At 43.9% G+C, this 26,300-nt stretch overlaps 1 protein-coding gene across 2 annotated transcripts in view; it reads left to right on the top strand.

Annotated features, from left to right (window-relative positions):
* The first annotated feature begins 485 nt into the window (after nt 1-485).
* The window catches only part of LOC115084066 (mitogen-activated protein kinase kinase kinase 3-like), a 265,505-nt gene continuing 239,690 nt past the window's right edge, over nt 486-26,300 (top strand). The window contains exon 1 of one of the 2 annotated variants that reach the window (XM_029588374.1): nt 486-824. The gene's annotated coding sequence lies outside the window, so the exon portion shown is untranslated. Of the gene's footprint in view, nt 837-26,300 lie in introns of both variants that reach the window. The other variant, XM_029588373.1, reaches the window with a different exon arrangement.

Raw genomic sequence — 26,300 nt, 5'->3', positions numbered from 1 at the left:
TTTACCTTCTATCGGTACCACAAGGTAGGCTGAATGGTGCAGGTAACCCCGCGGCCGGGTGCCTCATAAATAAGGGCTGAGGCTGGTGGATGGGTGGCACTGTAAATGCCAGCGTAGGGCGAACATTCCCTGGGAGAGACCGCTGGAGCTGCAGCACCTCGGGTTCCCTGCAGCCCGCACTGCCGGAGATGGAGCCGCTTCCTCTTTATCAGACGGGAGCTGGTCCCTGCTGCGGGCAGGAGGCGGCCGAGAGGAGTCAGAGCCGCACACGAGTGCCGCATTATTAAGCCACGCAACCCGCACCTTTTCCGCTGCCCGAGGGAACGCAGCCGCCACAGCGCGTGCGCGCCAAGCAGCCCCTCCCCTGCCGCGGAGGGAAGGAACGTGTAGCCCGATACAAACCCTTAAAAACTCCAAGTCCCAGAATGCCACGGGCTCTCCGACGCGCCCCCTGGCGGCGCAGGAAGGATCCGTATTCCATCAGGGCTGTAAGCGTAGAGTCTGGCTCGGGCTCTCTCCTCCCCCCCCCCCTTCTCCTTCCTTCCTCCTGCGACTTTGAGGTCATCAGTTTCCTGCCGCCACCGAGCCGCTGCTGCTGCCTGCGCTCGCTCTCCTTTCCCCGCTACTGCAGGAGGGTCGAGAGGAGAGAAAGTTATTTCCCGGGCTGGCGGTCGCTGGGCTCGGGATCCCTGGCTGCGCTCGCGGAGCTTGTCATGAGGGATCGGTGAGAGACAGAGGCGGGGAGGGCCGGAGCTCGCCCCCTCCCCAGGCACGGGAGATCGGGGGCTGGGGGAGAGAGGTAGCCTGAAGATGCTTCTCCGCCGGTGAGTGACCGGGTAAGTGGCGCCGGACTCCGGGCTGCAGGGGAGAGCTCGCTCGCTTGCTGCAAACTTTAGCTGCGCTTGGCACGGGACTTCCTGTCTCCTTTCCTGCCAGCTGCAGGAACTCTCCTAGTGCCCCGGTGGGGCTCCGATCCGGGCACAGGACGGACGGACTCCGGCAGCTCTCGGCAGGCATCCCCCCCCCAGAGCGAGAGACTCCGGAGCGCTCTCCCAAAACTTTTCTCAGTGGCTTGCATTAGCCCAGCCCAGCTTAGTTTAAAAAAAAGTCACTGCTGCTGACGGAAAGTCTTTGCTTCTTCAGTGGTTCCGGTGCTGGAAGTTGTCTCCCCCCACCCCCATGTTTTGGGGTCACGTCTTTCCAGGGATTGCCTGTTGAGTACTTAACTCCCAACCTGCAAGATGAGGAGGGAATAGGATAAGGATAGAGACATCAGAGCGCACGAAGCAAACCCTTTCCCAGCGGATAAGAAAAGAGGTTGGGGAGAGTAGATGTAGGAGTAGCCTAAAGAAATATTCCTTCTCGGAAAGAGCGGCGCGTAGGTGGCCCAGCCTCCCGCTGGAGGTGGTGGGGGGCAAAAACAAGAACGGAATTCAAGAAAGCTTAGGGGGTATGGCAAGGAGGTGAAGCTAAAGCTGCAGGCGAAACGGGGCCGGAAGGATAATGCGCAGACCAGGATCGTATGGGCTGTTTTAGCTGCCGAATAAAGTCCTGTGTTCAGACCTTCTTTTTACTCCGAGCGTGGGTACGAACGGCAGGACCCGGGTTTGGACGTAATAGTTTCTGGCTTGTGGCGAAATACATCACTTTTTCCTATAGAGGGGGGAAACCCCTTCCTGAGACGTGGTCATTGGCTGTCAGTAGCCCCTGTCTTAGCTGACAGGCGCCCCCGCCTCCTTCATGTAAGAGAGACCTTCAGCCAGCTAGGCTTATTTATTTATTTCAACCCGAGAAATCCTGTTCAATGCGGAGTACAATTTACATTGTTTTATTGAGTTTTAGTTATGTTGTTAATTTTTAAATACTGGTATTAGAATGTTGTTTATGTATATTTGTTTTAGTTTGTTTTATTGAATATTTATTAATATGTATTAATTTATGGATGTATTTTTTATTGTAAACCGCCTAGACGTTTTGATAGGCAGTATAAAAATATGAAAAATAAAATAAATACATCCATAAAATAATGACTGATACTTTATGCATGGCTAATGTGGCCCTGTACCCATTTTTTTTTTTTTGTGCTGTGTATTTCGTGGCTGCAACTCATGAGAGTCGCCTGAATGGGGTGTACTAGGTTTACAGGATCTCCACTTGACCACCTTTAAGATGGGCCTGGCCTTTTTAACTTCAGCCACTGATCTGTGTTGAGGTAAAGGAGGATCCCTCCCCCAGTGTAGTGGATGTCTCACTTGAGAATGGATTCGTTTGACTGGGCGTTAGGTGATATTTCCAAAGCATTAATGCCAATGAGTTTCTGAAAGACTGTTGCATAATGTCAGAACAAAAAAAGCAGAGATTTGTATGTTTCTTTCTTTCTTTTTAACCAGTTTGCCAAATTAAACAAACAAGCACATAAGATGTTGAAGCGGCGTTTGCTTTGTGTTTTTCCTATGTTCAGTTTTACATTTTTGAGGGTTCAACCAGACTATGTGCCTGATTTTTGCAGACTATATTTGGCATGTGAACCAGACTCTTAAATTGGCTGCTCAGGGAGTTGAGGGCGTAGGAAACCAGCTTATTTAGTTATTTGACTATGTAACATTTAGCTCTGTGCCTGTGCTACAAAGTCACTGGTAAGTAAAACAAACTCTGCCTGTTTCAGCACTGCTCCGGGCACGATTTCCCCTTGTGAACTTCCTCTCCAAAGCTTCAGGGCTGGCAGTGTTTGGTATTTTATTGTTAAGTAATTGAGTCGGTAGTTTAGTTTAAAATCAGATTCTTCTTTTTTTTGCTTTGATTTTTATCTATCTATATATATATTTTTTAATATTCATTTCCATTGTTCAGAGATTTTGGAAGCTTCTCCTGCTCAGTCGCTCTACCCGGGTACATTGAGGCCCTACTGTGCTATTCCACATCAGAAACTATTGCCGTCCTTATCCCATCTGTAAGGAAGAGGCAGAGACAGCTGCAGCACTCTGACACAGACACCTCGAGTCTTCTTTCTGAAGAGAGGGGGGTCCTGTGATTAAACCCCCCCCCCCCATATCTACCCCTCACTAATAACTTTCCGGGCCTTACCCACGCCACATTTTCGGAGTATATAGGGCTGGGGGGCAATGCGGATTTTGACGAGTATTTATTTATTTATTTATTTTTGGAATCCAGTTGTTCCTACCCAACTATATTTTAGGTTTTGCATCTGAGCCATAACAAATGGTTATGATAGAGGGTTTAACAGGATCATGCATCTGATGAAGTGGAGGTTGTCCTCGAAATCTCATGCTTCAATAAATTGGTTAGTCTGTAAGGTACCACCCGACGACTCCTGTCATTTTTGCTACACCAGGCTAACTCGGCTATCCCTCTGAACATTTTTCAGGATCATGGGGGTTATTGTTGGGGGTGAATTCACGAATACGCCCATGCATTTATTCCACTTAGTAATGTCTTGAGTTTTTCATGCAGTCCATGCACGATTTTCAGGAGATGGGGCTCAGATATTGTTTTCAGTAATCCATGCAGTGTGTGAGTAGGTCTTCTGGAAAATAGTCTCCCTTACTTCCGTGTGGAGCTTCTGGTTTTATAAACAAGAGAGATGGGGTGGCAGAAGTAAAAGATAAGAGCATAACAGGTGCCATGTTGGGTCAGATCAAAGGTCCATCAAACCCAGCATCTTGTCTCAGCCAGTGGCCAATTCGGGTCACTAAGAAGTACCTGGCAGATCTCAGAGAATAGATCCATTCCTTGTTGCTTGCTTCCAGTGGTGGCTTTCTCCAGTCTATTAGCTAATAATCGTTCAGGGACTCTTGTTTCCAGGAAAAAAAAGCACAGGACTGCTTCCTACGACCAAGTCCAAAAGCAACATTGTCCGAATTATCAGGAAGGGTGCTCACCTTGTAAAAATGTTGCTAGCAGTGATTTTGTAATGGGTTTGACATTGGTTTGTTTTTGATTGTAAAGATTACTACTCTTAAGATAAGGCTTGGGGGTAAGCTGCACGGAGCGGCATTTACTACCATAAGAAACTTGTGGGCAGGCTGGAAGGACCATTTTGTCTTTTTCTGCCATCATTACTGTGTTATTATGTTTTGTCCACACCCCCTTTCAGCCCAGATGTGATAGATGCCTTGACCACATCCTCCAGCAACAAATTCTACAGCTTGATTGTGCATTGAGTGAACAAATGCTTTCTCTAAATTTGTTTTAAATAAGTTTTAAATCCCCCTCTGTCCTCTCTGCTCCAAGCAGGTACCCCAGTCCCAGCATTCATTCCTGTTCTCCCAAGCTGATGCAGGATGCAGCCTCCTTTCTTTCCCTTGGCCCTGCTGGATCTTCTCTCTGTCAACCTGTGGTGTGAGGTGAATGCAAAGTAAGGGATTCAGTAAATGTACAAGATCCCCTTCTCTCCCTAGCCCCTACACAATGTAATTGCCTTTCCTTGCTTCCCTGTCTCCCCCCTGGCATAATCATCTTTTCTTCCTGCCCCTGTCTCCCAACCAAATCACCTGCCTTTGCCTCCCCCCATCCCCCACCCCTGTAACGGGGTTTCCTCTCCAGAATGGGCAAGGTAAGAGACTAGAGGAGAACAGGGCTTTAGGAAGCAGTAGTCTGAGGAAAGCAGCCTACCATGCTAGGCTCCCGGGTGGGGCCTTCACACGCAACCACAGCCAGTCTCCATGGGCTGAGCCCAAGGGTGCAAGCTGTGGCTGGGACTTGGTGTTTTCAGAGAGTACCTGAAGGCCCGGATGGGCTGATGGCATGAGGGCCTTAGCATGGAGTCAGGGCTAGCTGAGCAGCGTTTTCACACTCAGGGCCTCAGGACACTGTTCAGACCAGCAAGGATGGGTCAAGCAAGGCCTTCTTAAATATGGCTTCCAGCCTGGTGGCACACTCACTGCTGGAAAAGTGTTAAAGCACAACACTTAAACCACTGGAACCGCTGTCTTAGATTTCAGATTAGTGTGACAACACGTTAGGACAAGAAAAGAGAGGAGATGGGTGGTGACTGTGCTAGGCTAAGAAAGATGCAAAGTATTATACAGAGCATCCAAACACTGCTGCTTTAAACAAGTGCAAAAATGTTGGAGTGTGCACAACAGAAACCTGGGCTCAACGTGCTGTGCCTTCAGAATGGGGAAATGTTTCTTTAAAACTACAAGGGTTTTTTCTCTCAGTCATTTGAGGTTTAGTGCATGCAATTAAAATGTCTGTCCTTTCCCCCCCTGGTGTCCCAAGCCATGTGGACCTTGTTTTGCTGTGTCACTTTAGAGGGCTTTGCACTGGGTGAATGGTCCCTGCAAACAAGCTTTGCACTTTCAGAAAAACAAAGCATCGTTTCAAGTTATTTTCGACTTTTATTTATTCACTTAAAAAGTTTTATATTCCACACTCTTCCAAAAGTATTGATCGTGGCAGTGCACATAGTCACATTCATAGTAAAACAGTATAAAATTAACACATCAATGAGAGATCCATTTTAAGAACAAATAAAATGACAAAGAGTAAAAATGACACATTTATAAACAGGTTCAGTAAGAACATAAGAACATGCCATACTGGGTCAGACCAAGGGTCCATCAAGCCCAGCATCCTGTTTCCAACAGTGGCCAATCCAGGCCACAAGAACCTGGCAAGTACCCAAAAACTAAGTCTGTCCCATGCTACTGATGCTAGTATTAGCAGTGGCTATTTTCTAAGTCAGCTCAATTAATAGCAGGTAATGGTACCCTCTGCAAGATTAGGTGTAAGAAGTGGTTCAGTTCTGTTAATGACTTGAGAATATATTATACCAGCCCATATTGTCAAAGGCTTTTTTAAAGAGGTAAGGTTTTTTCTTAAACTCCTTTCTATTAAACGGAGTGAATCAGGTAGTGCATTCCAAAGAATGGGACCAACAGCTGAAAATGCATGCTTTCTAGTAAGATCGAGTCTGGTTATTTTAGCAGTGGGAATGTCCAGCGTTTTTGTTTGCTGAACGGAAGTGCCTTCCAGGTTTGTAAATACGAAGAGTTGTGCGTAACCAAATGGAGGAGTTATTGTGGAGTAAGTTGTGAATCATGGTAATAAATTTATACTGGATATGAAAAGAAACAGGTAGCAATGTAGGGAGTAAAGAATAGGTGCTATATGTAATCTACGATTAGAATTAAACAATACATGCCTGCTGCATTTTCAATTAATTGCAGTGGATGGACTGCATTTGCTGGCAGGCCTAGATATAAAGCATTATAATAGTCTAGACCTGTGAAAATGAATGCTTGTAAAACTGAGTGGAAATCATTTGAATTGAGAAGAGGATTTAAGCATTTATGCAGATGACTCTTATAAAATGAGTTTTTAACAACTGAGGATATGTGACGAGTCATTGACAATTCTTGGGTCCCACAAAGCAGACTGGAAGACGGTCTGTCGAAGCCAGAAGGCAAAACAGAAGCAAGACAGACTAGTCGCCTTAGAGTGGCGATTTTTATTTTTATTCGCACATATACCGTGATAGAAAGAGCCCAACCTTGGCCGGGTTTCGCACAAAGGCTGCATTAGGGGCTTATGTATTTATATAATTCAATTTTGCTAGATGTGAATTCTAGTCTGTTGAAGAAATATTAAATAAAGTTCCGGCAAGATCAAACTAGGTTGGAGAACCTAGTTGCTGGATACAATATTTGCCGCACACAGCACACCATTTCAGTTTGACCTTGCTGGAACTTTATTTATTTATTATTTCTTCAATAGACTAGGATTCACATCTAGCAAAATTGAATTTTATAAATACATAAGCCCCTGATGCAGCCGTTGTGCGAAACTCGGCCAGAGTTGGGTTCTTTCTATCATGGTATGTGTGCAAATAAAAATTGACAATTCTCGTACAATATTACTCCGAGATTTCGGGCTTTTTGAGTTAAAGAGATACATCAATTGTTATAGTACTCGGGGGGGGACGGGACAATGAGATTAATTTGGTATTGCAGATAGATGGATAATTTCAGTTTTAGAGGTACTGAGTTTTAAGCAATTGTGAGATAACCAGATATTGACAGATTTGATACATAGTGTATTTTTTTTTCTATACCGTCGTTAAGTAGTATCTGTGTCCTCGGTAAACTTTTTTATTGCATATACCATCACAACGGTTAACAGTGAGGCACATATATACATCTTTGGAAAATGTATAAGTTAATACTATCTATAGGAAGTGCCATTAAGGTCCGGTAACATAGTTTCGTAATAAAGACTATTTGCAAATAGTTAAAGATCTTGTCCTTTTTCTACGTTTCACAGTTTTAATTTCATATATAACTCTATCGGGATGTATGATTTGTTTTAATAAAAAATGCTTATTGAGCAGAAAGGTGCTGCATTCTGATGTTCTGCTACCAGATTTCATATTCCACTATTCACTGCTCTCTTTGTAAAATGCTTGCTTGAAAAGCCAGGTTTTTAAATTCTTTTTGAATAGTGAAGTTAGTTGAATCAATAATATTCTTCTTAGGGTTGGGTAATATCGAAGTTTGCTTCACAGTGTTAGGAAACACACCCGATCTAAGAGAGAGGTTCACTAAATGAGATTAATACGGAGAGATGTGATGCTGAGTCTATGAAGATTTCATTTTGGCTAGTATTTGAGATATTGTAAATGAACCAACCTCTTGGAAGGAGACCCGAGTGCACAGTAACGTTGCAGTGTTTGATTTAGATATATTGTGCCGCTGTACATTAGTGCTTTTAACTCCTCTCCCCTTTTGTGGTACCATTCAAATTGCATTACTAGTCCGTGTCTCATGTTCTTCCAGTACCTATTCCTAGTTGTCTGTCCTGAAATGTGCCTTCCTGTCAGCCAAACAGTGGGGACCTTTGGCTGTGTGGGCAGAAATGGAGAAAGAATGACAGTCCTGGTTCTTAATGGAACTGCAAGAATACTTGTGTGTTGTGTGTGTGTAATGAGTGTTTTGAGACCTTCAGGCCTCTTCTCATTCTACTTTTTCCCTCAGAAAATAGTCGGCTCTCTGAACCTAATAGTGGTGCTAATCCGTTTTAGGTAGATTGCCTCAGCAGAAGGTGCAAATTGTGAGCAGTAAGGGCAGTGGTAGGGCTTTGGCTCTTGATACTCGTTCATGAGCACAGGCATAAAAGCAGTGACGGAACTGGTAGGAGAGGTGGAAACTGGATCAGAGATAGGACTTTCTCTGGTTTAACTTGTATTTCTGTAGGATGGTGTTTCATTCACCACCAATGTACTCTGAGTACATTGGTGGTGAAAACTACAGAGTATGTATATCAGTGGAGCCTACAGGGGCCTTGCAGGATATCTTATTACTCATAGGCTGTAGAATAGAGTATGCCACTCTAGAGGCATACTCTATTCCACATGGCCCAACCAATGTTTGTGGGGGGCGGAGGCAGCGGTTGCTTTGTTTGGCCCTGCTATAACCAAAAAGATGTTCTTCTGCCCCTGTTACTACCCCAGAAGTGAAAACGAAATCAAGGGGGCATCCAGGAAGTTTGAGGAGAAGTAAATTGCAGCCCAGAACAAGGCAATCTGTGGGCTACGAGCGGTGAAAGCATGAAACTTTTTACTGATGGGGCTGGTCAGGCCCTGTTATAACACTCCATCCAGTCAGTGTCAAACTGCAGAAGTGCATGGGGGAAACAGACATCGCTGGATATGATGATGATGATGCCTGTCTGGCCTGAGATGAACTGGACTGCTGCATCTAAGGCCAGACAGGATCTTTGTTTTGCCTGCCACCTGGATTACTGTGCTTGTAGATGGACTTCTGGCTTCCTTTCAGCCGTCCTGAGCATGTAACTCCAGTGAAGAGCAGGTCTGTTCTTTGCCGTGTCCTCTCCAGTGGGACGTTGCATTCTGCTGGAAGCTGTGCTGGATTGCATAAAGTGAGAAAAACCTTGCATGCTCGCAGCCTTTTCTTGCAGGGGTTTTCCCTGCAGTTTACGACCTTCCGTCCTACGTGTTGAGTTCCTTGTGCAGCAGGATTCTACCTGGTAAATAAAGGAAGACGTCTTCTGCTGGGGTTTCTTGAAATGCAAAGAGTGGCTGAGAGATTCTCTGCGCACAGATCCCTGGGCCTATGTAGTGACCTTTTGTGTAGGGCAGAAGTCTGGTAACCGTTTTGATCCTGGGGGGAAAAAAGTGAAATGTCTTGGATTGGACGAAGAAAAAAAAAAAAAAAAAGCGCATTAACTTGCGATCACCCAGGTCCCTTCTTCTCTTGGGGCTGCTATATTGCTGGTCCAGTGAAATACATCACAGCCTACAAGGTTTTCCTGCAAGACCCGAGCATGAAATCCAGAATTTATTTTTAATACTGTCCAAAGGCGCTGACAGGATCTGTAGAGCTGCCAAACTCCCCTTGCTCCCCCCTCCAGCTACACGCGGATCCAGGGCTTGTGCATCAGCCGTGACCCGACCGTGCCAGTCATAGCGTGAGAGTAACAGTGTTAGTCAGTTTCACGCTGCCCTGGCCACCTGCAGGAAACCGCAGCTTGCAGGAATCTGGGAGAGGAGAGCTGCGCCTGCCAGGAGACAGAGGCTGATATCCAGCAGGGTTGCTTTTCCACCACTGTTCAGAAGGCTGGGTACATAAAATCGGTCTCATTTCACTGTGTTTGTTTAAGACTCAAACCCTGGGCCGGGGTAGGCTTCCTTGTCTGATGCTGGGTATGACCCTGGATAGTGTAACTAGACGCTGCTTGATGTGGATTTAATGTGCCTCTGAGGAGGGGAGAGGTGAGTAGAGAGGGATCAAGATTGGTTTTGATTTTTGTAAACGGGTACTGGCTGTGATGGGAGGCAGCAGACTTTTGGACTGCCTTAGCCTGCTTCTGCCGTTCAGTTTTCACAGCTGGTGGAAGCGGGCTGAGGAATAGCATTGCAGCCAGAAGCACTAGGTCAGGGGTAGACGACCTTTCGAAGGTGGTGTGCCAAAATCTATATCCAGGAGTAGGTGACTCCATTCCTTGAGTGCCGCAAACCAGCGGGGCTTTCAGGATATCCACAGTAAATAAGCCTTAGATGCATTTGGATGCAGTGGAGACAGCGCATGTAATATCATCTCAGACGTATTCACTTCTGTTTACAGAGCTGCATGGCTTTGATACTGTAGCATCGACATTAGTCCTACTTACATTTTAGGAGTTGCATTAATAAATAAAGATGTGGATCTTGCAGATAATTTACTGTGATCCTTGCCCTTTCTTTCCCTTGCTGAATTCTTCAGTCTCAGGCTTGTAGTTTGATACCTTAAGCAGCACAAACACCTCTGAGCTTTCAGTCGTAAACTGGCTCAGAGAGGGACAACGACCTGACCTTATAGGCAAAAATATCTGTTCACACAAGCATGTAGATCCAAATGTTGAGCGCAGTGAAAATGCCATGTTCTTCAAACAGCCACATTTCACAAGCAGGGGATTTCAGCCAGTATGAAAGAGACCCCTTTGATCTCTCTTGGTAGCCTCAAGTGGACACCACAGATCCTCCAGACTTTGAAACCTGTAAACCTGAGCATTGCAATTCAGTGAGCCGCATTTTCAGATCCCCCACATTCATCCACTGAAACACCATCAAAATTCATATCACTGGTATCCAAGTTGTCTGGTTTAATTAGCAAGGAAAATATCAGGCCAAAACACTGGAAATCTTGAAATCTGGCCGAATTGTCTGAAGTAGGTTCTTGCATGTATATCCTAATCTCAGCAATACGGATGGTGCAAGGTTTTGCTTGGTCATTAAGATCACGTGGCAGAAAGTTGTGGTATCAGTGCCTCAAAGAAAAAAAAAAGTCAAGTTTTTTGCAAATGGTTTCTATGTTTCCAAAAGACCCATAACAGTTTGACTAGCACCCTGTGGTCAGACAGAGGTTGACTTCTTTTAGATGTGTGGTGCTGTCAGAAACCTTTAGCCACATGGCTCATTTATTAATGTCCAGACTTGGGATAGTTTTGCCCTGACCAAAAAAAGATCTTAATTGCATCAAGATGGTTCTCAAAGCATGCCAAAATCTTCCTTTGGCTTAGCCAATGAACCTTCTTGTGAAGCAGAATGTCCTTGCCTGCACCGTCCATCTCTTGAGGCTTGTGCGTCAAGGCAGATTGAGCAAAGAGAAAATTCAGGTTCTTCACCACTATAGTCATCGCATCGTTAAGGTCAGAGTTAGAAATCTTGGCAATAAAGATTTTCTTGACAAGTACATAAGAATGAAAATGAAACTTTTACCATTGGGTGACCAATTTGATCCTCCATGATCTTTGCCACTCCCTTTCTTTTTTTTCCCCCGACAACAGTAGGGGCACCGTTGTGATGTTAATTTGTTTTTCATTGACTTTGCTATAAATTCCCTCATTGTTGTGACATGCACGGGTTTTAGGCAGCATAGCTCCTCTCAAATTTCATCTGAATCATAGGATCTCCCAACAACATCTAACTGTGGTACTTCCTTTATATCCATGGAGTCATCCAGTGTGACGCTACATACCTCCGCGTCTGTTAATGCTGCCGTCTGTTGGTTAATGTTTTCTGCCATTTATGTGTCTCCACTGATCTAGCAGACACAGGTAAGTCTATTTTTATTCTGGAGATGTGCCTTTGTTGGCCAATCCATTGAACAAAACATCTCAACAAGTGAGAAAAACCTCTTTTCTGTATTTCCATCTATAAATGGATTTCCATGTTTTGTAATGCATTGTGTGATTCTGTAACTTCTTTCTGTGGCTTAATTTCTTTTTATGACTGACACAGAAGTTAGAAAGCATAGCAGTATCTTCACTGTGCCTCACCATGGCCTGTTTGATTAACTCTGCCTTGTCCACCTCATCCTTGCAGTGTTTCTCATGCTTTGGCTGTGATGATGTCATTAGAAATTTGATGTGTGGCAAACAACGATCTCATAACACAGAGCACAGGACAGCATGGTCTTTTATCTTGAACATACTCATCTCTGCAAGAGGGCTGAAGAAAGCAAACAACTTTTTTCCTTAGGAACCACCACTTTGTCAAAAAATGTTTGATTCTCCACTGAAGTGTTTAAAAAAAAAAAAGTGATCTATTTATTTATTTATTTATTTATTTACATATACTTATATTCTACAATTCATTACCAAAAACTGTTGGAAGTGGATCACAGCATTCTTATACATAACAATCTTATAATCAATCGATGGCAGACGTTACAAGCTTTCCTGCAAATCAAGTATGGCTGGTCCCACAAAAGTTATGTGGTAAATAAAGCAATGGAATTGTTTTTCACCCCCCCCCCCCCATCACCCCTTTGATAGAATCCTCACCCCCAGTCTCCCTCTCACACCTCTTTCACATAACCCTACATCCTCTCTCTCTCCCCCCCCGCCACCCGCTCAGGTTCTCTCGGTACTAACCATTCCCCTGGTATCGCTGGAGTCTCCTCCTCCTCCTCAGGCTGGGCCGTTTGGAAAGAGCATGCCAAGGTTTGCCTCCCTTCCATCTCTGCATAGTGTGCGGGTAATTTCTCACACATGGCACAGACTCCTTTACTCTGTTTTTACGTTTTATTAATCACTGCTATCCAGCAGCAGGTAGTGATTTACATAGGAGCATATAGTAACTGAGGAAAAGAAAGTCCGCTGTCCTATTTTTATATAAGAACTCTTGAATGTTAATGTTGTTGTATATTAATTTCATTAAAATTAATATTCAAGAGTTCTTACGTTAAAATGATTGAAACGAACACACAAAAAATGATAAAAAGGAGCAGAGAAAATGTATTTAGAGGCTGCATGTCTTTGCCCCATAAAATAGCCACCACAGCATGATGTGCCCTACTGACCTACTTTCCTGCTGAAACATTAACATTTTCTGAAGCCGAAGACTGTTGTGTGTGTGAGAGACACTCACACAGCCAGGGAAATGAGTCAAACCTTAGCATTCTGTTTTAATTTCCATAAGAATGTTCCTTAGTTACCAACAGGGGTCTTGCCAGAACTGATTTTTGTGGCAGGGCCCAAGATTAACATCCCCCGCAGTCTGTCTCGCTCTCTCAATTCTCAACGTCTGTTTCCCCCCCCCCCGTCTCTAGCCGTCTCCTTTGAATGCTCTCAGTCAGGCAAACCCCATTTCTTTCCCTTCCCACCGGCAGCCTCTCTCTTACTGCAAAGTTGCAGCCACCTCAGTCTATCCATCTGAGACCTGGCTGGGGGTCCGTGTTTCTCCTCTCCCTGAGCCCTCGCTGGGTATGGTCCCCTGAAATGCTCGTGAGTTGCCTTATGGTCGCTCTTCTCCTTCTGTCTCCTGGCCTCTGCTGTTGGCCCCATGGCCCCTGCTGCCTCCTTGTGATTCGTCACGCATGGCCTCAGTGCTGAGGCTGGCTTCCGCCATTGGCCCTGCGCTGCCTTTGCCTCCTCAGGGGTGCTGTCGCAGGTGGTGTGAGGCCAGGTTCAGGAGCAGAATAGAGGAAATAAGGTGAACACTGTGAGCGGTAATGGCAAACATCTCTCGCTCCCACGTTGCCCTTCAGCGCCAGGCCACTGCAATACCAGGGCGCTGAAATCATCTTATGTGCAACACATTACTGACATCAGCATTAGGTCATAGTAAATGATGGCAGAAAAACCATCCGGCCCATCCATCCTGCCCCAGTTATCCTGTCTGTATTGCTAAGGATGCATCCCAACTGCCAGCCACAGAGCGTGACTACCTGCAAGATTTCTCCTTAGAAACATAGAAACATGATGACAGAAAAAGACCATTACAGTCTATCTAGTTTGGCCAGCCATACCAACAATTCGGCTTTATGATCCCAGAAATCCTTTGAGGTCCATATTCAGACACAATCCAGATAGTAAAGTTAGTTGGATAAGCTTATCTGACTGACTTTGGAAGCATAGTCAGTAGTGTAGCTGCACTGTTGAATAGATTGTAGATTGACTTTAGGTCAGCTCTTTAGCCCGACTAGACTTAGCTGGCTAAGTCATCCGGCTAACTTGAATATTGGAGATAGTTGGTTAACTAAGCTAGCTAATTCAGCTCCTCCCAGTTATGCCCCCGGAATGCCCCTAATTTATCCGGCTAAATTCTAGCTTCCTAATGTATTAGCTGGATATGTGCCTAAATATTAATTTAGTTGGCTACCTTCCAAGTTAGCCGGCTACATGCTTTTGAATATGGACCTCCTAGTGTTATCCCATGCCTTCTTGAACTCAGATACTGTCCTAGTCTCCATCACCTCTATGGGGAGGCTGTCCCAGGCATCCACCACCCTCTCTGTAAAGAAATATTTCCTTAGATTACTCTTGAGTCTACCCTCTCACTCTCATTCCATAACACCTCATTCCATAACACCGTGCAGAGGAGGCAGGCCTGAAAAGGCCTGCCTCCTCTGCACAGAAAACTTGGAGGTATTTAAATGTCTCTATCATAGCTCCCCTTTCTCGTCTTTCCTTTAGGGCATACATGTTTAGATATGTAAGTCTATCCCCATATGCTTTAGAATGAAGACCACTGACCATTTTAGCAGCCCCCCTCTGGATCATCTCCAATCAGTTTATGTTGCAGATTTTGGTATCATCAGGAAAAAGACAAACCTTTCCCAATAATCCTTCCACAATGTTGCTCATGAAAATGTTGAAAAGAACCGATCTTTGATACACTGCTAGTAATGTCCCTCTCCTCGAAGTGAACTCCATTTACGTCACCTACCACTCAACCAGTTTCTAACCCAGTTAGCCACTTTTTCACCCATACCAAGGATGTTCAATTTTTTTATAAGACGCCTATGCGGAACCATGTCAAAGGCTTTTCTGAAATCCAAATTCACTACATCTAACACTCTTCCTTGATCCAAATCTTTGGTCACCCAGTCAAAGAAATTGATCACATTTGTCTGGCAAGTCCTACCTCTAGTAAAGCCACGCCGTTTTGGATCTTGTAATCTGTTGGATTCCAGAAACTGACCTGTTTTAGTGGTGATTCCATTAATTTGCTCACCATGGAGGTCAGACTAAGGGCTCGTAGTTCAAGCCTCCTCCTTACTTCCACTTTTGTGACTAGGAACCACATCCCCCTCTCTCCAGTCCTCTGGAAGTATATCCTGATGCTAAAGAAGCATTGAAAAGGTCAGCCAGTGGAGCTGCCAGGATTTCTGTTAAGTTCCCTCAATACCCTTGGATATCTCCCATCTGGCCTATCTACTTTAGTTAGCGCCTCACGCGCACACTTTTATGAAAATCGATTGAGGTTTACTTCACTTTCAAGCTTATTTGTGTTTATTTTATGAGGTCCTTCTCCTGACCCTTCCACAGTGAACACTGAATAGAAATATTTGTTAAAGAATTACATTTTTTCCTCACATTCAACTACATATTCTTCATGTTCAGCTTTCAAAATGCCACTTTAGTACTTCTTATCACTACAAAAAAATAAAAGCCTTGCTCCCGTTTCACTGTATTTGCTGTTTTTTCTTCCATTTGCATCTTTGCATTCCTGACTACTTTACTAGCTTCTTTTAGCTTTTCCAGATATTGTCATATATCTTCCTCTTTCATGTAAATTGTGTTATTTTGACCAATATAAAGTTTACAGAATTTTGCAGAATTTTAAGTTTTTGTGCGCAGAATTCCCCCAGGAGTATTTCTCTTCCCATTCCCCTCTTCCACTTTGTCCCTTCTCCTTTCCTCTCACTCACCTTTCAGTCATTCACCCCCTTCCTTCCCATCTGTCAGTCACTCACCCTCCCACTCAGTCCCTTCACTCCCGCTTACCCTCTTCCCTTTCCTCTGTCATTCACCCCTGATTCCCTTCCTCTGTCAGGCTCCCTCCTTCCCACTCACTCCCTTCCCACTCAGTCACTTTCCCTCCTTCCCACTCCCTTCCCTCTGTTACAGTTCCTCCTTCCCATTCACGCATGCTCCCTCCTTCTCACTCCGTTCCTTCACAGTCACACACATCCACTCACTCCTTTCCCTCTGTCACACCCTCTCCCTCCCCCATTCACTCCCTTCCTTTCTCTCCCCTCTCACTCTCCTCCCTCACTCTTCTCTTCCGAACCCACTATGTGACTCACCCTTCCTGCTGGTTTTGTTGTCGTCACCTTCCTGCTGGCTGGGAACCCTGCCAGCAGATCACTAAATGTGCAGCAGCGCAGGGCGGATCTTATTGCTGGCAAGGGTCCTCTTCAAGCTGGCGGGGGTAGGAACCCTGCCAGCGTGCTATTCAGGGCCAGATGTTGCGCGGGCCGCACATAATATAAATTTTAATTTGGCGGACCAGAAGAAAGCTGATGACGGGCTGGATTTAGCCCTCAAGTTGTAGTTTGCCCACCCCTACATTAAGGTAGCCCCCCATTTTAATAAAATTAGTTTTCCTGACATCTAGGACCCTTGTCTTTAAAAGAACCACCAATGGTTGTGCTCTAATACTGAAGCACACCATGCAGTGATCACTGGATCCCGGATGATCGTCCAATACAACCAGACCCAGTATCGCCGCCTCCGATGTGGATTTTTTACCAGTTGATGGAACAGTTCTCCTTGCAGGGAATCCAGGATCTCTTTTGCTTCTAGAAGACACCACAGCTGTGCTGTCCCTATCAACATCTGGCAGATTGAAATACCATAGCAATAGTACCTGGCTATTCAGGACAGCATTTAGTATCAAATGATCCTCCTTTCATCAGTCCAGAGTACTCATGTTGTACTGTTTTTCTTTTGTTTAATACTGTGTTGTGAATATTTTAATTATAAACCACCCTGATCTCCTTTGCCTGGAGGGGTGGTATATAAATAATTGTAAATAACCACCTCTTTCATAGCAATTTTGTGAATATCCTTCATTAAATCTCTGTCCATTTCTTCTGTCTAATCCATTGCCTCTTTCCATATTAACCCATAGTGCTGCCTGTATACTTCCTAAACCCTGCAATTCTGATGTTTTAGAATTATTTATATATGCTGAAAATATCTATCTATCTCTTTTTCTCTCTCTCTCTCTCTCTGTATGAATGTGTGTGTGTGTGTATATATATATACACACAGAGAGAGAGAGAGACCTTTCCGTCCTTCCTGCATAGATTGTAGCGTCCTATAACCCTAGCTCAGTCATGGTTTCCGTGTACAGGCACTACATTCAAGTCTGCCTCTTCCATGATTGTCTGTAGTTCCTGGACTTTCCCATACTGTGAGCATCAGTGTAAATAGCTTTCCAAATGTTGCCCTTTTTCCCCATTTCTGTACAAGTATTTAATGTTTTACTTACCCAAGGGCTTTCACTTGTGTTATCCAGGACTTTGTCTTGTCTTCCTCTGTTTGTACTCTCTCCACCTTCAGTAGAAAACACACAAGATCATCACTTAATTCACTCCAGCACCCACCTTTCCCCTGTCTAACTACAAAACTGTAATAACCTAGATAGCCAGCAATACCAGCATGGCTGTTGCCCAAACATCCAGCCTCCTACATGATCTGGCTATGTGAGTGCTAGAACTTCTAATTATTACATAACTTGCAGACAGAGCCAGTTATCAAAACAGCGCCATTTACTAGGGAGCCTCCTAGATCCCTTGCATAGCCAGGATGCCAGAGCACCTGCATTTTCACCAGGACTTCTAGTGCTTGCTGAACTTGCAGCCTGCCAGACAGACCCAGCTGCTAGTCGACTTCTACCATCCCAGCCTGTTTCTTGCTCTAGAATGTTCTTTCCACTGAAAAATACTTGTCTTCTCTGTACTTCCAGAGCCTCCTGCAGCTGTAATGTCCCTGCTCAAATAGGGCCTAATTTTTAAAAGCATTTACATACTTAAAATTGGGTTTTACATGTGTAAATGCACTTTACCCTTGTAATTGGGCTTTTGAAAATTGCTAGAAATATATGCCATTGAATTGTCCATAGGATATTCATGTGTAAGTACACTTTACACATGTACATTTTTTTTAAGTTGCTGTGATAGTATGTTACATTTACAAGTGTAACTCTTTTTAAAATTACCTCCAAAGTATAAAACTAGCATGAAGAGAGGACTTCTGGAAAGGAGTTTTTTTTTTTTTTGAAAACAAGGATTGTGGCCATAATAATAATAATAAAAAAAAAGTACACCGTCTATTCTGAAATTTGCAAAAATATAAAGAAAAGCATTGAAATACTTCCTCTTTTGCTCTTTCGTTTTGTAACAGAAAAGTTGATATTGTGAACAATCTAGCTCCTACTGCTGCTTTAAAGAAGCTGGAATAGAAATATAAAATATATCTGCAGATAAGGACCACATGGTCCACCCAGTCTGCCCATTTGCTCTACTGCCACAAATTTGCTTGATCTGTGGTACCCTCCTGACTTATTGTTCCACTAAAATCCATTATTGGGAGTACTGGGTGGGGTTCATGATGGTTTACTATATCCTGAATAACTCCAGAGATTCTGTGGCTGAATTATTAAAGGTAAACTTATTTTTCATATACCAGTTTTACCAAAATAAAAAGTGTACAATAAAAATTGAACATAAAAAAATTAGAATATATATCGGAGCAGGCTCTGTTATTTCTTTAGCTTTTATAGTAGTGAGTGATGTTAACTTTTGTATGGAATTCCACTTGACCAGTATTTTTTCAGATTGTATGTTCACTTTGGCTATGGATTTTTCCCAAGAGATTGTGGAGGTCATACATGATGCAGATCATATGTTAGACCTTGTGTTCCACCATCTAGGAGGAAATTTTAGATCTGAACATTAGGGATGCAATAATTGAGCCTTTCACTTGGTCTGATCACCACTTAATTAAAATTACCCTATTAGGGTTAGCACTCCCTGATGTTGTTTAGAAAGACTCTTGACAAATAAAAAATAATCCCCCCAGCATTCTTTGCTGCTTTGGATTTGATAAACGGGGACGGGAGATGAGGAAGATATAGAAAAGTTCTTAATTCCGTGGATCTCAGGCATGAGGAAGGCACCAGAAAAGATTTGTGCATCTTGCTGTGGTTCTTGGAGGATTTACGAAATATGAAACACAAGGGCCATAGGCTTTAAAGGAAATGGAAGAAGTCTAGGGCAGTGGTTCTCAACCCACTCCTCAGGATACACCCAGCTGTTTCATGATAGCCCTAATGAATATGCATGAGAGAAATCTGCATACAGCAGAGCCATCTCATGCATATTCATTGTGGATGACCTGAAAACCAGACTGACTGGGTTTTATTTCAGTTTGATATCCACTGACTCAAATAAAGCTCAGAACCGCTGGTCTAGAGCATGTGAGGATAGACTTCAATGTAAGTCTCATTTCTCTGCCTGTGTAATTGGAAAAAGAGGCAGCAAAAGAATAGTATTTTCTGGGAAAAGGTAGCCTCTTCTCAGCATAGAGCTAAAGAGTTATTTGCAGTGGTTAATCATCTCTCATCCCCCTCTTCTCCACAGCTGGCTCAAGAAAGCTGACCACTGCAGTCAGTTTGCTGGGATTTTTTTTTCAGGTAAAATTGATCGTCTTAACCTTGGAGCTGGAAATGGTGTTGGTGCCGGATTTGAATTTAACTTCTAACTTAGCTGCTAGTTTGGTTTGGCTCCAGGAAGCAGAAAAAGCACAGATTGCTAAAATCTTGGATGATGTAAGAGGAACCATGTGCCTTTTAGACCCATGACCATCCCCAGTGGTTTGTTGGACTGGGTGAGGCAGGTGGTTAATGACTTCCCTTGAAAGAGGGGGTGGTTCCAGATTCCGAAAATGGCAGTTATTCATCCTATATTAAAGAAACATCAGTATCTCCGTCCAATGTATATTGTTTTAGATTCTTAGCAGTCTGGTTTTAGATGGTGCAGAGACTGCGCTGGTAGAATTTATTTTTAGATGATTTAGGAAGCGATTTAAGAGTTATTCTCTCTCTCTCTCTCTCTCTTCAGCTTTTGATACAGTTGACCCGCTCCGTTATGATAAATTGTCAAAAGGAGCTTGGGTTAGGCAATGTGGTTTTAAAATGGTTTGGTTTATTTTTGAGGAAATAGCCTGAAAGTGTGTTCCTGGGAGGGAATTCCTCATGCATGCTTTATAATATTTGCCTAAAATCCCTGCCTGTTCTTAGCCAGGATTTTAAGGTACAGTACTACTGAGATGCTGATTACGTTCAGTCATATTTACTTTCAGTTCGTCTTCCCCTGAGTTACTCGAGGAGGCTGGCAGATGAGAGTTCAGCAGCAAGCGTTTTTTTGTGTTTTTTCAATTTTGGAGAACACTTTACCCCCCTAAGTGGTGAAAGTTAGATTTTTGAGTAAAATTTACAATTTTAATGGCTTGAAAGACCAGTTAATATTCTATAATCCAGTAAGGATGTCGAGATCTTCTCAGGAGGATCTTTTCTGTGTCTGAACAACTTCTGAGGTGAAATTAACAGGGTCACATGAATGTGCTTTTAAATCTTTGACTCATAATGTCTAGGTTTTATGAGCTTCTCGATTCTCTTATGATGTCTTTACTTGAACGTTTTTAACTATTTTATGGATTTCTGCCCAGTTATATAAACTTATGATGTTTTAATATTTTTAATACTTTTATGTATTTCATCTCATCGCTTTTTGTTAATTTAGTTTTATTGTTTATATTTGATTTTATTTGATGATCACTGTTTTGAACATGTTGATGATATTGAGTCTATAAAAAAAATGAATTAATAATGTATATGTCTTGTGTATGGTTTGAATTCTAGTTTGGCTTCTGTTTTTTCAACTGGCAGTCTGTCCCAGGTGTTCACTTTTCTCACATTTCTTCACATCCTGAGAAGAAGTGTCCCCTAGCTCTGATCCTTGTGGTACCTTGCTTATAGCTTCACCAGAGTGGACTCTACTGCCTTACTGCCACTTTCTCTGTTCTAAAGTTTAACCAGTTCTTCCTCGGTTAGTTTTCTGCCCTAGACCCATACTATTTTGTTTACCACTCTTCTTTGCAGAATAGTGTCCTAATCCTAATTGAAGTCCAGATAGAACATTTTGTGCTGGCACCACAGTACTCCACTAAATGCAGGATGCACAAATACAGAGTTAGTTCTTTATTTATACATGGGCCTATACAGTATGGTGCGCTCCACCGGAGCCCGAGTTTGGATGCATGTTTTCGACTCGATAACTTTACCCCTTATCCAGTAAGGGATAATAGCGCATCGAAAACGCGTGTCCAACCCCCCCCCGAAACTAATAGCGCTCGCAACATGCAATTGCATGTTGATGGCCCTATTAGCTATTCCCGCGCGATTCAGAAAGCCGCACATTTTACTTTCAAAAATTAACGCCTGCCGGCGCCGGGGAAGTGTACAGAAAAGCAGAAAAAACTGCTTTTCTGTACACCCTCCGACTTAATATCATAGCGATATTAAGTCAGAGGCCCCAAAATTTAAAAAAATTTAAAATCGGCCCGCGGCCCGGAAGACGGACGCTCAATTATGCCGGCATCTGTTTTCCGAACCCATGGCTGTTAGTGGGTTTGAGAACTGACGCCGGCAAAATTGAGTGTCTGCTGTCAAACCTGCTAACAGCCGCCGCTCCTGTCAAAAAAGAGGCGCTAGGGACGCGCTAGTGTCCCTAGTGCCTCTTTTTACCGCGGGCCCTCATTTACATACTAAATCGTGCGCACAGGGGAGTGGCCTCTGCGCGCGTCAGGAGAGCGGGCGCTCGCCTTGGATTGCCGGCTCTCCCACGGGTTTTACTGTATCGGCCTGACAGCTTGAATTTTACCACCAGAGGTGGCAGTAGTGAGGTAGTCTGGATGTAGCAGTCTCAGGGACCTCTGCAAAGGGGACCCTTCTCACCCCGTTGGTATAGGGGGATTCCGGTGTAGGTTTCCCAGTAAGGCAGTACTGTGGATGAGATAGACTGAGAGTTAGATTACTCACTAGATGGTTGCTGTTAGTATGCGATTCCACCAGGTTGAAGAAGATGGTATAGGCAACGAGGCAGGGAGAACAGGCCCTCGAGGAGCGAGCACCTGATCCCTGTAAGGCACCTGACATAAAGCAGAGGGCCCCCGAGGAGCGGGTACCCAGCTTAGCAGTTACCCCGAAGGGCAGAAAGAGAGCTTCCAGCGGCAGCACGGAAGCAGCAGAGTAGCTTAGACCGGCCGAGACCAAGTCCTTGCTAACTCAATGAGCTAGCAACATAGTACAGGCTATATACCCAGATGGCATGACGTCAGTAGAGGGGAACACCCCTGAGGTTCGCTCCATTGCTAGAATAAAGACGTGGGTGGCACGCGTGCACACACCCTAGTAGGCCCTTGGGAGGAGTATGGCGGGAGGCAGCACCATAGTCATTCCGGGGGCACCGGAGAGGTCGGCAAACAGACGCGGCGGCAGCCATTTTCCCTAGGGATGCGGGAGGAGCCGTGAACAAGGTGAGGCAAACGGGGCGAAGCCGTCTAGCATTGACGGACGCAACTGTTTGCTGCAGCCTTTAAAACCATTGTAGGGCTGTCATGAGTGTTGATTTGTGATATAAGCTTTAATTCTCCCCTTGTTGGATTATCACAGTTCCCTTTTTACTGGGTTGCCAGCATCTGTACTTTCGACCCAATATTAAAAGGGCCACGCACATAAAAATGGGGGGTTGTGCGTGTGGCTGGGGCCGTGCGCGCTCCGCATGCATTTTCGGAAGGGCCCAGCCACGCGCGTAAACCCTGTTACATGCCGAAGCGCTGTGCCTCTCCAAAGGGGCGGGCCGGGGGTGTGGTCTGGGTGGGGAGGGGAGGACCAGGACAGCGCGTGCTGGCCAGCTGCTGGCTTGCTGAGGTTACTTCAAGTCTGAAGTTGAAGTAAGTATTAAAACAAACAAAAAATCTAATAGGTAGAGTGTAGGGGTCCGGGAGGAAGAGGAAAAGGTAGGAAAGTTAGATAGGGGTATGGTGAAGTTGTTAGTATGTTGGTTACGCTAACTTATAGGATATTTGGTCAAGATGAGCTACCTTGGATGAACTTGATGCTCCGCATCTCCAACCCTAGGCGGACATTGAGGTTACCCTCAAGAGTGTTGCTTGAGGTTCTTTCAGTCCACTGTGCACGTCTTTCGGAAATGCGTGAATGGGCTGTTTTCATCGCCACCCCTATTCTCTGGAACTCATTGCTGGTAGACCTGCGATTGAGAGGATGTACAAAATAATTTTTATAAATGCTTAAGACTTATTTGTTTCATCTGGCCTTGCCTGACATGGTTTAGTGAACACTGAGATGCAAGTACGTGACTTCAATTTGTGATGTAAATTTGTGTTTGTTTAATTATTTAATGTTTGTATGTTAGGATTTTCTGTGTTAGTACTATCTTTAAGCCGCCTAGACCTGTGTCATAGGCGGCCTATAAAAGATTTTAAATATGTGTGTGTCTTTATGTATGTATGTATATGTATGATTAGGAATTTTTTGTGGGTTTTTTTTTTTTTTTTAAATAAAGCCTTTTCAAGTATAAATTCATCAGTATAGATGTCTTTATTAAGAATTCTTTCTATCATTAGTGTTCATTTTTCTATTTCTATTTTTTACTCTGTATTGAGTTTGGACAATTAAGTTTATTATTTTAACTGCCTTCAATTATCTATCTATCTATCTGTCTATTATATAAAAAGTATCCACCAGGCAGTTATACTATACCAGTCAGTGGCACAAAGTCCTTCTTTTGTTTCTCTTCAGGCTGCTGAAAAGAGCAGAAAATATCCAGGCAGAGAAACAGAGACCCCAGACAGAGACCCCAGACAGAGACCCCAGACAGAGACCCCAGACAGAGACCCCAGACAGATATCCAGACACAGTTATCCCATACCAGCACCCAGACAGGCACAGAAACAGAAGTACCAGGTCACACACAGAAAACCACAAACTCCACATTCAGAGAGCGATGCAACATACCCAGACAGGCCACACCCCAGAATGGGAAGGGCTGTAACATTTTTTTGGAGTTGAGAAAAACTCGTCTTACCCTGCCCAAAGTTTTTTTTTTTTTTTTTTTTTCCTGTTTTCATAAATTTTCCCTATGTTCTCTCTTTTTGGGTTTTTTTTTTTTTACTTTGCTCATCTTTTATTTTCTCATGTTTTGATTTGTTTATTTAACTTTTTAAAAAACATTCTGCCTTTCTTCTTTCTTCCCTGCCTCTCTGCCCATTCCTTTCCCCTACTTCACCATTGTTTTCCCTGGGTAGGGAAACAGCTGTTCTCCCTCTCCCTCTCCCTCTCTCTCTCTCTCTCTCGTTAGGGACCCGGCAGCAGCAGGAACTCCTCCCAGGGTTTTTATTTTTTTGTTTTTATTGCTATTAAAATATCGCATTTAGTAGCAAAATATAGACCAAAACCTTTCTTGAGTTTTCACAGAGCATAGTAGAAATTAACGCCAAACAGCCACCGTGGAAATATATTTCAGGAAACGCCCATCTGGGCTGAGACTAGACGCGTGTTTCCTGAAATATATTTCCACGGTGGCTGTTTGGCGTTAATTTCTACCATGTTCTTTGAAAACTAAATGCGATATTGTAATTGCAAAAAAAACAAATAAATTATTTGGCGTACCGCTACAGACCAATGATTTTATATAAGGCGGAAGAAAGCATAAAGTGTTAACACTTTCTCCAATGACGTCTTTTATGATGGTCTATTTAACATAGATATGGTTTTATTGTATCACATATTTTTATGTCCACTCACGAGGTTATAATTGGGAAAAGTTTTGTGTTGTATATTTACAATGATGCCACTCTGCTCTCACAGCTCCCTCTCTCCTGAGCTTTGCAAGTGCCCACGCGCCTTCTCCCCTGATTGGGGTCGACAGCATGCCCCCCCCTCCCGTTCGCTCACCCCTGAGAATAGACCACATCAGGGTTCCTCCCTAATCCTGTACTACCGTCATCTCATCAAAGAACTTGTTCAGGTCTGATGAGATCTCCCTCTTATAAACTCAGGGTGTCTAGGGTCTGATACTGATCATTTTCTTTAGCACTGTTTGCTCAGCTTTGCTCTAGACCGATAGTTCATTCTTTAAATGCCTCCTCCTCCCCGTTTTTTTGTGGAGTGGGGCTGCAGTGATAGTTCTGCGGTCCCTTGGGAGTTCCCTGTCTCCAAAAGACCAAATGAACGGAAGAGCTTCGAGGGGTGCAGGCCGCACTTTTGTTATTCTTGGGCGTGCTCCGTCAGGGGCTCCATTGTTTTATCTGCTTTCATTTGCTTAAGTACTTTAAATACTTTCTCCTTTGTAAATGGTTTTGCAATCATTTCATAATCGTGTACACCTTTGCACTGTGCCTTTGGCATGTTACCTATCTGTCTTCTGTGAACACTAAGAAAAAGAACCTTTTCCTGCCGTTTTCTGGTCCCGTTTCTCACTAACCCAGTTTTCTCCTCTTACCAATACCATCACTTTTGATTTGCATTCTCCTTTATCTATCTAAACATTTTTTTAAATATCCTCCTATTATTGATTGGGCAGTTTTCTCCTCTTTGGACCATTGCTTATCTAATTACCTTCCCTGCCTCCCTTTGTGTTTTGCTAATCTGCCTGTCCTCATCCTGGGTTTTTTTTCCCCTGTGCTAATTGTATGTACTCTGCCCTCTGAGAACCACACTGGTCTCCTTCTCCTCTTCCTCTTGCTGACATGCCTTGGACAGATTTTGTTGTTCTCTGTGCCCTTTGCTGCCCACACTTCCTCTGTCCCTTGCAGATGTTGCATTCTTCACGGGACTTCCTGACCACTGTCGCTCGTTAGCTTGAAAGTCTGCCCTCTTGAAATCCAGGACTCTGGGCTACAGTCAGAGCCTAGGATTGAAGCACACACTGTGTGGTGATCACCGGTACCTAAAGATTCCCTTAGCATGAAATCAGTGACACTGTTTCCATATGATAGCACCAGATCCAGGCCACAAGAACCTGGCAAGTACCCAAAAACTAAGTCTTTTCCATGTTACCATTGCTAATGTCAGTGGCTATTCTCTAAGTGAACTTAATAGCAGGTAATGGACTTCTCCTCCAAGAACTTATCCAATCCTTTTTTAAACACAGCTACACTAACTGCACTGACCACATCCTCTGGCAACAAATTCCAGAGCTTAATTGTGCATTGAGTAAAAAAGAACTTTCTCCGATTAGTTTTAAATGTGCCCCATGCTAACTTCATGGAGTGCCCCCTAGTCTTTCTACTATCCGAAAGAGTAAATAACCGATTCACATCTACCCGTTCTAGACCTCTCATGATTTTAAACACCTCTATCATATCCCCCCTCAGTCGTCTCTTCTCCAAGCTGAAAAGCCCTAACCTCTTTAGTCTTTCCTCATAGGGAAGTTGTTCCATTCCCCTTATCATTTTGGTAGCCC

This window comes from Rhinatrema bivittatum, chromosome 2 (assembly GCF_901001135.1).
Source record: "Rhinatrema bivittatum chromosome 2, aRhiBiv1.1, whole genome shotgun sequence".
Classification (NCBI taxonomy): domain Eukaryota; kingdom Metazoa; phylum Chordata; class Amphibia; order Gymnophiona; family Rhinatrematidae; genus Rhinatrema; species Rhinatrema bivittatum.
Note: the sequence above shows the minus strand (reverse complement) of the source record. Positions and strands in the feature narration are given on the sequence as shown.